The sequence below is a fragment of the Schistocerca nitens genome, chromosome 1 (genome assembly GCF_023898315.1).
Source record: "Schistocerca nitens isolate TAMUIC-IGC-003100 chromosome 1, iqSchNite1.1, whole genome shotgun sequence".
NCBI classification, from domain to species: Eukaryota; Metazoa; Arthropoda; class Insecta; order Orthoptera; family Acrididae; genus Schistocerca; species Schistocerca nitens.
The window spans coordinates 735,563,524-735,576,365 of record NC_064614.1 but is presented as its reverse complement, the minus strand read 5'-3'; positions in this window follow the sequence as shown (position 1 = coordinate 735,576,365).

Genomic DNA, 12,842 nt, shown 5'->3' with positions numbered 1-12,842 from the left:
AAGTCGGAAACGTGATGGTACTCATTTCTCCTCTTTACACGAGGCATCACAACAACGTTTCACCAGGCAACGCCGGTCAACTGCTGTTTGTGTATGAGAAATCGGTTGTATCTTTCCTCATGTCAGCACGTTGTAGCTGTCGCCACCGGCGCCAACCTTGTGTGAATCGTCTGAAAAGCTAATCATTTGTATATCACAGCATCTTCTTCCTGTCGGTTAAATTTCGTGTCTGTAGCACGTCATCTTCGTGGTGTAGCAATTTTAATGGCCAGTAGTGTACATGGTTACTCTGCAATTTACACTTAAGTGCCTCGCAGAGGGTTCATCGAACCAATTTCATACTACTTCTCTACCATTCCGCTCTCGAATGGCGCGGGGGAAAAAGGATCACCTAATTTTTTCCGTTCGAGCTCTGATATCTCTTATTTTATTATGATGATCATTTCTCCCTACGTAGGTGGGTGTCAACAAAATATTTTCGCATTCGTAAGAGGAAGTTAGTGATTGAAATTTCGAAAATAGATTTCGCCGCAAAGAAAACCGCCTTTGTTTCAGTGACTGCCACCCCAACTCGCGTATCATATCAGTGACACTCTCACCACTATAGCGCGATAACACGAAACGACCTGCCCTTATTTGCACTTTTTCGATGTCCTCCGTCAATCCTACCCGGTAAGGATCCCACACCGCGCGGTAATATTCCAACAGAGAACGGACAAGTGTAATTTAGGCTGTCTCTTTAGTAGGTTTGTCGCACCTTCTAAGTGTTCTGTCAACAAAGCGCAGTCTTTGTTTCGCCTTCCCCACAATATTATCTACGTGGTCTTTCCAATTTAAGTTGCTCGTAATTGTAATTCATAGGTATTTAGTCGAATTGACAGCCCTTAAATCTGTGCGATTTATCGTATACGCAAAATTTATCGGATTTCTTTTAGTACACATGTGGATGACCTCGCACTTCCCTTTGTTTAGTGCCAATTGCCACTTTTCGCACCATACAGAAATTCTCTCTAGATCATTTTGTAATTGGAATTGATCGTCTGATGATTTTACTAGACGGTAAATTACAGTGTCATCTGCAAACAATCTAAGGAGGCTGCTCAGATTACCACCTAGATCACTTATGTAAGCCAGGAACAGCGGAGGGCCTATGACACTACCTTGCGGAACGCCAGATATCACATCTGTTCTACTCGATGATTATCGTCTATCACTACGAACTGTAAGCTCTCTGAGAGGAAATCACAAATCCAGTCACACAACTGAGACGATACTCCATATGAACACAATCTGATTAATGGCCGCTTGTGAGGAACGGTATCAAAAGCCTTTTGGAAATCTAGGAATATGGAATCGATCAGAGATCCCTTGTCGACAGCACTCATTACTTCATGGGAATAAAGAGCTAGCTGTGTTGCACAAGAACGACATTTTCTGAATCCGTGTTGTTTATGTATCAATAATTCATTTTCTTCAAAGTGATTCATAATGTTCGAGTACAGTATATGCTCCAAAATCCTACTACAAATTGAGGTCAGTGATATGGGTCTGTAATTCAATGGGTTACTCCTATTTCCTTTCTTGAATATTGGTGTGACCTGTGCTACTGTCCAGTCTTTAGGAACAGTCCTTTTCTCAAGTGAGCGATTGTATTTGATTGCTAAAAAAGGCGCTATTGTGTCTGATACTCTGAAAGGCACCTGATTGGTATACCATCTGGACCGGAAGGCTTGCCTTTCTTAAGTGATTTGAGTTGTTTCGCAACACCTAAGATATCTATTTTTATGCCACTCATGCTAACAGCTGTTCTGGTTTCGAATTCTGGCATATTTACTTCGTCTTCATTCGTGAAGGAATTACGGAAAACTGTATTTAGTAACTCCGCTATAGTGGTACCATCATTGGTAACATTTCCATCGCTATCGCGCAGTGACGGTATTGACTGTTTTTTCCACTGCAGGAGCCAACAGTTGCAGTGCCATCCGAGGGGGAAACAGTGAACCTGTCGATACCACTCATTTGCTGTAACCAGTGACATCATAAAATGGTGTACATAAACCACTCGTAGAAATCCAGAATGCGTAAAATAAACGCCGTAACAAGAATTACAGTTAGACTCGTGAAACGAAATTGGTTGGCGGCTCGAAGTCACAAACTGTCATCTTTGCAAACGAGGAAGGTTACGTTTAATCAAGAACGTTGGTACTATTCACACTGATAATCAAGCAGTCGGCATCACGCGAGGACTGGAGATTCCGTCTATACATCTCTTTTAATTCGAGGACCCGCAAGCCCTTGATGCAGTTGCCGTATGACCTACGAAGATGTCTACCGTAGTCAGAGGCGAAACTTCTGGGAATAATTTTACATGCCATTGCCTCCCAGCTCGAATGTTTTAACTGAAGTATTGGTCAGTAATTCGTGTGTCACTGATGCCATACCACAGTTCGCGTACCTCGATAAATGCAGCCATGCTTCGACAGAAAAAAAAATGAGAATACGCAGTTGCAATGCTGACGTCAAGCAACATTACCTGAACTGCTTGGTCGATGTACTACCGTTACATTGTAGGGTTTAAGTCTTAGTTTCTGCATAGCTCTGTCAGCAGTCACTACTGACACCCAAGTAGAAACGCTAATTAGAGCAACTATTCTCTCGGACTTCTTTCCAACCCGTCTAAAGCCAATACTACACCAGCTCGTGCAATAAATCGTAGCATTATGCGCTGATCGTAATCTGGCTGTGTTTTAAATAGTTCTCGCGCAGCACCAGGGGCAGTGTCTGCGTCGTTTGCCAAATACTATTCAGTAATCATTTTCTTTTGTGTTATGGGACTCATAATTAACTGATATGAATAGAAAGCGTTATAGTAAATGCTTAAAGTCCGCGAGATTGTGTTACCGTAACTTTGACCTACGAAAGTGAACTGGTGAACAGAAAAAATAATTGCTTCCTCGAAGTCTTTCACGGTGGCATGCTTCGATAAAAACATCTCGGTCTACAAGCCGCGTCACTTCGAATACAGCACTCGAGCGTTCGATAACTGCCTCCGCCGTCGATTATCAGGAGTCAAAGATCATCGACTGCTGAGATTGGCACTGTGTTCTGTTTTATACACTGTAGCGCCAAAGAAACTGGTTATAGGCATGCTAATTCAAATATAGAGATACGTAAAGAGGCAGACTATAGAGCTGCGGTCAGCAACACCTATGTAAGACAAGTGTCTGACGCAGTTGTTAGATCAGTTACTCCTGGTACAAAGGCAGGTTATCAAGATTTAAGTGAGTTTGAACATAGTGTTATAGTCGGCGCACAAGTGATGGGACACAGCATCTCCGAGGTAGTGATGAAGTGGCGATTTTCCCGTACGACCATTTCACGAGTGTACCGTGAATATCAGGAATCCGGTAAAACATCAAATCTCCGAAATCGCTGCGGCCGGGAAAAGATCCTGCAAGAACGGGGTCAACGCCGACAGAAGAGAATCGTTCAACGTGACCAAAGTGCAAACCTTCCGCAAATTGCTGCAGGTTTCAATGCTAGGAAACCAACAGTGTCAGCGTGCGATCCATTCAACGAAACATCATCGATATGGGCTTTCGGAGTCGAAGGTCCACTCGTGTTCCCTTGGTGACTGCATGACACAAAGCTTTGAGCCTTGCCTGGGCCCGTCAACACCAACATTGGACTGTTGATGACTGGACACTGTTCCCTGGTCGAACGAGACTCATTTCAAATTGTATCTAGCGGATGAACGTGTACGGGTATGGACACAAGCTCATGAATTCATGGACCCTGCATGTCAGCAGGGAACTGTTCAAGCTGGTGGAGGCTCTGTAATGGTGTGGGGTGTGTACAGTTGGAGTGATGTGGGACCCCTGATAAGTCTAGTTACGACTCTTGACAGGTGACAGGTACGTAAGCGTGCTGTCTCATCACCTGCATCCATTCATCTCCATTGTGCATTCCGACGGACTTGGGCAATTCCAGCAGGTAGTGCAAGGTACAGCATCGACCTTAGAGCTTCCTGCCCATTCTATCCGCTGCGGCCCCGCGCTCAGGCGTGAAATTTGTTGACGAATTGTCGGTAATGCCAAGACCCATGTAGCATTTAGTTGAAAACTGCTGCAGTGGTCGTAGTTAGTTGAAAGCCGATGTCCCAGAACATATTGGCTGTTCAGAATCGAACATGTGTCCTTCGTTGATGCTGTTTTCTGTCACAGCAGGGTTATCTGTCTGACGGAGGCGAATGTTTCTTAAGTGCTGCACATAACGTCGCATGATACAGCACTGCGTCCAGCAGGAGAGCGCACAGTGCTGTAAACACAGGCGTCCGTAGCCGCAGTTGTCATTTGATGGAGCTTGACTTTGGGTACTGGACGGATTACGTATCACATGGCGTTTCTCCAGTGTCCTAGCAGTGTCGGCAGTAGCCGCTCCTGAATAGGGTACCAAAATCAGACACTCGATTTCTTCTACCGGCGTCATCTACTTTTTCCTCAGGAGAGTACGTTTTGTTTGTATCTCTGACTAGCCATTTTTGCAGTTGCATTGTTCCCACAGTGTCCTATAACTCAGTCCGAGAATTATTTATCAGTGAAATTCACCGAGAAAATCTTATCATACGATTGACGGTGAGATCTTGCAAACTGTACAGAAACTGAAAATAGACAGTTATGGATCACGGTTAACGCCGCGTTCTTCTCAATAAAACCATTCCTACAATTCATGAAGTCAGAAGGACTCCATCTGAATCACTTTTTATGTTTATTTGAATTATCGTCCTAAAACGACTGTCTACATTCTTCCGCACTAGCCCTCAGTTTTGTTACCTTGTCTTCGCGGTCTTTACGCGAGCTGCATATATAGGTGGTAGTAGGATCGTTTTTCAGTCCGCCACAATTGCCGGTTTTCTGAACTTTCTCTGTACCGTTTCGACAAAAGAATGTTCTTGCCACCCGGGTTTCCCATTTGAGTTCACGGAGCATTTCTATCATATTCGCGTATTGATCGAATCTATCGGTGGCAAATCTAGCATCTCGCGTCTGAAATGCTTCGATAATTTTCCTTTAATCCGAGATTGCGGGGATCCCAAACACTCCAGCAGTAGGCCTACTCAAGAATGGGACGCACAAGTGTTCCGTTCGCGGTCTCCTTTATAGACGACCTACACTTCCCTATAATTCCCCGAACGAACTGAAGTCGACCGTATGTGTTCGTTCCATTTCGTGCACCTTGGCCACGTTACGCCGCCGGCCGGGATGGCCGAGCGGTTCTAGGCGCTACAGTCTGGAACCGCACGACCGCTACGGTCGCCGGTTCGAATCCTGCCTCGGGCAAGGATGTATGTGATGTCCTTAGGTTAGTTAGGTTTAAGTAGTTCTAAGTTATAGGGGACTGATGACCTCATATGTGAAGTCCCATTTTGCTCAGAGCCATTTGAACCATTTTGACGTTACGCCTAGACACTGGGTGGTTATAATTAAACTGATTATGTTCTAAGTGCTGTAGTGCAGGCTGTATACATCACAGGACGCTTAAGCATCGTACGTAGGTCCATTAACCTGTGCGCTCGGCGGAGTATTCAGAAAATCTAGAAGTTCCATTTTCTGCCACCAGGTGAAAATTGGCACTGTAAGCAGTCAGAAGGTGTAGTGGGTGCAGGAAAATGGGAGCAACGATCAAACATATGATGACGGTGGTTTTGACACGTTTATTAGGATATGGTCACATGTTACAACATATGTTCAATATGGCATTCCGAATCTGCAACATGCTCCATCCGTAACAAGACATGGTCGACAGTTGCTCGTAGCATTTTCTGTGCAGTGAGAGTGATTTGTCGTCATATGCTAGCCTTCAGATCTGGAAGCGTCTGGATACACACCTGACAGACACGATCTTTCAGATATCCCCACAGCGAGAAATCACGTGGGTTTAGGTCGGCAGATCTGGAAGGCCACACATCTTGAAACAGCCTAGAGGTGGTGCACTCCTCACCGAAGGTTTCTCGAAGCAAATCTTTCATATGGCAAGCGATATATGGTGTCGAACCATCTTGCGTGAAAATAATGGTGTGGACATGGTTGCGCTCTTTCAAATCTGGAATCGCGTGTTGCACAATTAGGTCCTTACAACGTGCAAATGTCACTGGGCACCTAACAGGCCCGCGAAGTGTCATCTCCCCGAAGAAAAACGGAACGAGAATGATAGAAGCTGTAAAATCACCCCACACAGTCACATAAGCGCTGAATGTTCCTGCACAACATGTGGTGAAGTAGAACCCAATATGAGAAAGTTGTATGCATTCATGGCACAGTGCAGAGTAAAATGTACCTCGTCCGTCGAAACACAATTCCCCTGTCACATGTCGTCCACTTCCATGCGTGCTAAAAAACGATGTGCGAAGTCACGGCATTATTGTCTTGGCTTCATTTGATGCACATCCAGAATCTTGTAATCATACCAGTGTAGTAAAATGCGCGACAAAATCTTGTGAACTGTTGGCAGGGGCAGAGACTATTCCCGTGACACAGCTCGAGCACTGGCTGCAGATTCTTAGGCACGTGCTGCACGGTCAGCTATAGCTACAGCAACTTCATCAACAACTGGCATAAGAATGGGACGCCTCCCTGTCCCTGCTGCGCCACCAAATTCACCTGTTTCTTCAGATTTCTTGCTCATATTATCTAGTGCATATATTGACATGGGGCCTCTTCGCAGCTGTTTCTGTCGGTGATATTCCCGCACTGCAGCGTTGTTATTTCTGCCGTTCTGATAAACAACTTTACCAGCAGTGCACGGTCTTTCCGCTCAATGGACAATTCTACATCTACATCTACATTTACATCTACATTTATACTCCGCAAGCCACCCAACGGTGTGTGGCGGAGGGCACTTTACGTGCCAATGTCATTACCTCCCTTTCCTGTTCCACTCGCGTATGGTTCGCGGGAAGAACGACTGCCGGAAAGCCTCCGAGCGCGCTCGTATCTCTCTAATTTTACATTCGTGACCATCTCTGGAGGTATAAGTAGGGGGAAGCAATATATTCGATACCTCATCCAGATACGCACCCTCTCGAAACCTGGACAGCAAGCTACACCGCGATGCAAAGCGCCTCTCTTGCAGAGTCTGCCACTTGAGTTTGCTATACATCTCCGTAACGCTACCATGTTTGCCAAATAACCCTGTGACGAAACGCGCCGCTCTTCTTTGGATCTTCTCTATCTCCTCTGTCCGACCTGGTACGGATCCCACACTGATGAACAATACTCAAGTATAGGCCGAACGAGTGTTTTGTAAGCCACTTCCTTTGTTGATGGGCTACATTTTCTAAGGACTCTCCCAATGAATCTCAACCCGGAACCGGCTTACCAACAATTAATTTTATATGATCATTCCACTTCAAATCGTTCCGTATGCATACTCCCAGATATTTGACGGAAGTAACTGCTACCAGTGTTTGTTCCTCTATCATATAGTCATACAATAAAGGATCCTTCTTTCTATGTATTCGCAATACATTACTTCTGTCGATGTTACGGGTCAGTTGCGACTCCCTGCACCAAGTGCCTATCCGCTGCAGATCTTCCTGCATTTCGCTGCAATTTTCTAATGCTGCAACTTCTCTGTGTACTACAGCATCATCCGCGAAAAGCCGCATGGAACTTCCGACACTATCTACTAGGTCATTTATATATATTGTGAAAAGCAATGGCCCCATAACACTCCCCTGTGGCACGCCAGAGGTTACTTTAACGTCTGTAGATGACTCTCCATTGAGAACAATATGCTGTATTCTGTTTGCTAAAAACTCTTCAATCCAGCCACACAGCTGGTCTGGTATTCCGTAGGCTCTTACTTTGTTTGCCGGCTGTGATGGCCGTGGTGTTCTAGGCGCTTCAGTCCGGAACCGCGTGACTGCTACGGTCGCAGGTTCGAATCCTGCGTCGGTCATGGATGTGTGTGATGTGCTTAGGTTAGTTAGGTTTAAGTAGTTTTAAGTTCTAGGGGACTGATGACCTCAGATGTTAAGTCCCATAGTGCTCAGAGCCATTTGAACCATTTACTTTGTTTATCAGGCGACAGTGCGCAACTGTATCGACGCCTTCCGGAAGTCAAGGAAAATGTCGTCTACCTGGGAGCCTGTATCTAATATTTTCTGTGTCTCGTGATCAAATAACGTGAGTTCGGTCTCACACGATCGCTGTTTCCGGAACCCGTGTTGATTCCCACAGAGCAGATTCTGGGTTTCCAGAAATGACATGATAAGCGAGCAAAAAACATTTTCTAAAATTCTACAACAGATCGATGTCAGAGATATAGGCCTATAGTTTTGCGCATCTGCTCGACGACCATTCTTGAAAACTGGGACTACCTGTGCTCTTTTCCAATCATTTGGAACCTTCCGTTCCGCTAGAGACATGCGGTACACGGCTGTTAGAAGGGGGGCAAGTTCTTTCGCGTACTCTGTGTAGAATCGAATTCGTATCCCGTCAGGTCCAGTGGACTTTCCTCTGTTTCGCGCCGCCAAGAGACCAACAGCATACTGACATGAAAAAAGGCAACATTTCATATTATAACTGCTTACAGAGCTACATTTTCACCTGATGGCAGAAAACGGAACTGTTATTTTTTCAGAATACTTTGTGAGCGCACTGATTAGTGAACGTACCTACGATATTTCAGCGTCGTGCGATGTATAGAGCCTGCGCTGCAGCACTCGGAACACCGTCAGTTTAATTATAATCAGCCAGTAGTTAATCCACCTGACTGTGTCAAGCAGCAAGCCACTAACATTGTAATCGAATACTATAAGATTGTTTTCCTATTCATTTACATTAATTTATTTTTGTCTATCTTTAGAGAAAGCTACCATTCACCACACGAAATATCTTACGAATGTAAACATTTAATACTGGCGACCCACAGAGATGTAGCGATGAGCACTTTTTCAGCGAAGCCCGGCCGGCCACTTCACGGATGCCGCCCCACCGCCATTTCAGAGTTTACGGGATGTTTACGCCCTCCGCCTGCTCGCCGCAGCGTTGGCGGCCTCTTGGCGGCCACGGACGTGATCGGCCCGCCTGCGGACTTTACGGGCTGTAGCGTAGCTTTGCGGGCGGTTCGCGACAGTTGAAAGCACAACAAGCGTCCGTCCCGCGAGCTGAATCACTGCCCGTAAACCTGTCCGGCCGCATCGTATTTGCACTCCTGGCACGATACGCGAAGGCGTTATGTACTCGTAAAGTTCCGCACTCTGGCACGGTGATTAATGGGTCTAGGATAAACCCAATCCTCTCAGTCGATCCGTGAGCGTGGAAAAACAATATGGAAGTTCACGATCTTCTCTCTGTCCGCAGCTCGTGGTCGTGCGGTAGCGTTCTCGCTTCCCGCACCCGGGTTCCCGGGTTCGATTCCCGGGTTCGATTCCCGGCGGGGTCAGGGATTTTCTCTGCCTCGTAATGACTGGGCGTTGTGTGATGTCCCTAGGTTAGTTAGGTTTAAGTAGTTCTAAGTTCTAGGGGACTGATGACCATAGATGTTAAGTCCCATAGTGCTCAGAACCATTTGATCTTCTCTCTGCAGCTACGGTCGCAGGTTCGAATCCTGCCTTGGGCATGGATGTGTGTGATGTCCTTAGGTTAGTTAGGTTTAAGTAGTTCTAAGTTCTAGGGAACTGATGACCTCAGAAGTTAAGTCCCATAGTGCTCAGAGCCATTTGATTTTTCTCTCTGCAGGAAAGTATAGTAGGAAATGTAGTAATACATCCTCTTAGTGTAAACAATGTAAACTCTCTTTAAATGTAAGATAAAGCATCTACATCTACATGGAGACTCCACAAATCACACTTAAGTGCCTGATCGAATCATCTCCACAATAATTCTTTATTATTCCAGTCATGAACAACTCGCGGAAAAAAACGAACACGTATACCTTTCCACGCGAGCTCCGATTTCCCTTATTTTATTATGGTGATCGTTTTTCCGTATATAGGTCGGCGTCAAGAAAAAATTTTCGCATTCGGAGGAGAAATTTGGTGATTGAAATGTCGTTAGAAGATTTCGTCGCATCGAAAAACGTCTTTCTTTAAATGATGTCCACCGCAATTCCTGTATCATGCCAGTGACACTCTCTCCCTTATTTAGTGATATCACAAAACGTGCTACTCTTTTTTGAACTTTCACGATACACTCCGTTAATGGTTCTGAGCACTATGGGACTTCTGAGGTCATCAGTCCACTAGAACTTAGAATTACTTAAACCTAACTAACCTAAGGACAGCACACACATCCATGCCCGAGGCAGGGTTCGAACCTGCGACAGTAGCGGTTGCGCGGTTCCAGACTGTAGCGCCCAGAACCGCTCGCCCACCCCGGTCGGCACACTCCGTTAATCCTACGTGGTAATGATCCCAAACCCCTCAGCAATACTCCAAAAGATGACGCGGGCAAGCGTAGTGTAGGCCATCTCTTTAGTAGAACAGTTGCATCTTCTAAGTGTTCTAGCAATAAAACGCAGTCTATGGTTCGCATTCCCCACTACATTTTCTGTGTTCTTTCCAATTTAAGTTGTTCGTAATTGCTATCCCTAGATGTTTAGATCAATTTACGGCCTTTAGATTTGATTGATTTATCCGAAGTTCAACGGATTCCTTTTAGCCACTCGTGGGGATGACCTCACACTTCTCGTTATTTAGGGTCAATTGCCCATTTTCGCACCATATAGCTATCTTGTCTAAATAGTTTGCAATTTGTTTTCATGTTCTGATGACTTTACTACACGATAAACGACAACATTATCTGCAAACAACCTAAGACGGCTGCTCAGATTGTTTCCTCGTTTGTTTATATAGATAAGGAACAGCAAAGGAACGCCAGAAATCACTTCAGTTTTACGCGATGACTTTCTGTCAATTACTACTCCTCTGACAGGAAATCACGAATACATTGACATAACTCAGATGATATTCCATAAGTACGCAATGTCACTACAACCCGCTTGTGTGTACAGAGTCAATAGCCTTCTGAAAATCTAGAAATACGGAATCGATCAATTTGATATCCCTTCTCAATAGCACTCAACACTTTGTGTGTGTAAAGAGCTAGTTAGTTATGCTTTGCAAGAACAATGTTTTGTAAATCCGTGTTGACCGTGTGTCAGTAGACAGTTCTCTCCGAGGTAATTCATAATTTTCGAATACAAAATATGATCCAAAATTCTGCTGCGTACCGACGTTAATGATATGGGCCTATAAAAAGACAACAAACCCGATAATAACGGAGTATAAGATTAGTGGAACACATGTGGAGCAGAAACAAGAATTAGGCGCTGTTCATTCCGAGACGATATGATACGTGATACAACCTATTACAATAAAGATCTCGCCAAGCGACGTTTACCGATGCCGTACTCGTGCTGCCACTGAGATGGTAACGATATGCGATACAACATGCAATGCGACTCGCCATGCGACAGATAACACGACAGAACGAATCACTTTTTTTACTCAATTTAATTGGCAATCATTATTTAAAGCTCATAAAACTGAAAAAGAAAAGGAAATACTGAGTGCGCCTGTACAATAAAAAATGTCAGGCGAAGTCTGGCTGTTGTTTCTCGTTAAGTCTCTCAACACGAAATTCTCACGAATTCGGCAGGCTGAGTCCAGACAGTTTCCACTTTTTGCAGCAAAAGTACCAGCTACCCTGACAAACAAGCACAAAAATTTTCGACGTACTGTTTCTTTTGCTGAGGAGCTACTCATTACAATTACATAAGTTGGTGACAGTGTTCGAATGAAGTAACAACGCCACCATGAAAAGCATGCTTTTTTGTAAGCCCAGCTAGTATGGTACTTTACTCAATGTGGCCATTTATAAACAATCGTTACAAATCAGTAAACTGAAGATGCCATATCTACACCTGTTTAGTTGCGCAAACTAGTATATGATTCAACTTGAGGAGCAATAAGAAGAAAAGTTCTTGTATTTGGTGTGAAATCAGTCACCGTCGATGGAGTAACAGTGGCGGTGAACTCTTCCTAGGGGCAGAGAATGTATTTGAAGAAACAGAATAAACCCTTGGTGATAAGCAAAATCGCGACATATACTTCTCGGCTTCGTTCAGCTGCTCATTCAGAACTAACAAGAATCTGATGTTCGGATTTGTTTTACACTTGTCACGAAGTTTCCTGAAATTACGGATCAGAGACTGAAAAAACATCCAGTCAGCATCATCAGCTGATGAATCGCGGTGTCTTTTAATTTCAGGAAGTTTTTCATTACCCAGTATCGGCAGCATACGAAAAAGAGAAAAACGACGCAGCTCCGCATTTCGCATAGCAGCCGGCAATATTGCCGCGTGTGGCTCATGTCTACCAACTTCGTCACACACAACCTGCACCATATCTCATGTATTTTCTTGAGAAAGGAAAGAGGTATCACCGTCTGTCCACCGCTAAAAACGATGTCATTATGTTAGCTATATTTCATTGGTAGCAATCCATGGCCTAAAACCCACCAAACCTAAACCGGCCAGCAACTACATAGATCACTACAAACTTTTCAAACAATACACAATGTTGTACGTTACTGCGATGTATCCCAATAATTAGGAACAATAACGAAACAAAAACCAGGTCATCGTCAATTTGTGATATCAGACAACACTCCTCGAAAATTGATAAGGAAAGACTGACTCTTGCTAAGGAACAACTGTTAGTTTCTACGGAACAACCAACAATTGTTGCAGCGCACCCAACCAACAACAGTAGAAGGAAATGTAAAGGGATGGAAGTGTTAACTGCAGTGAAGCCTGTGCACGAACGCTCTGTATGC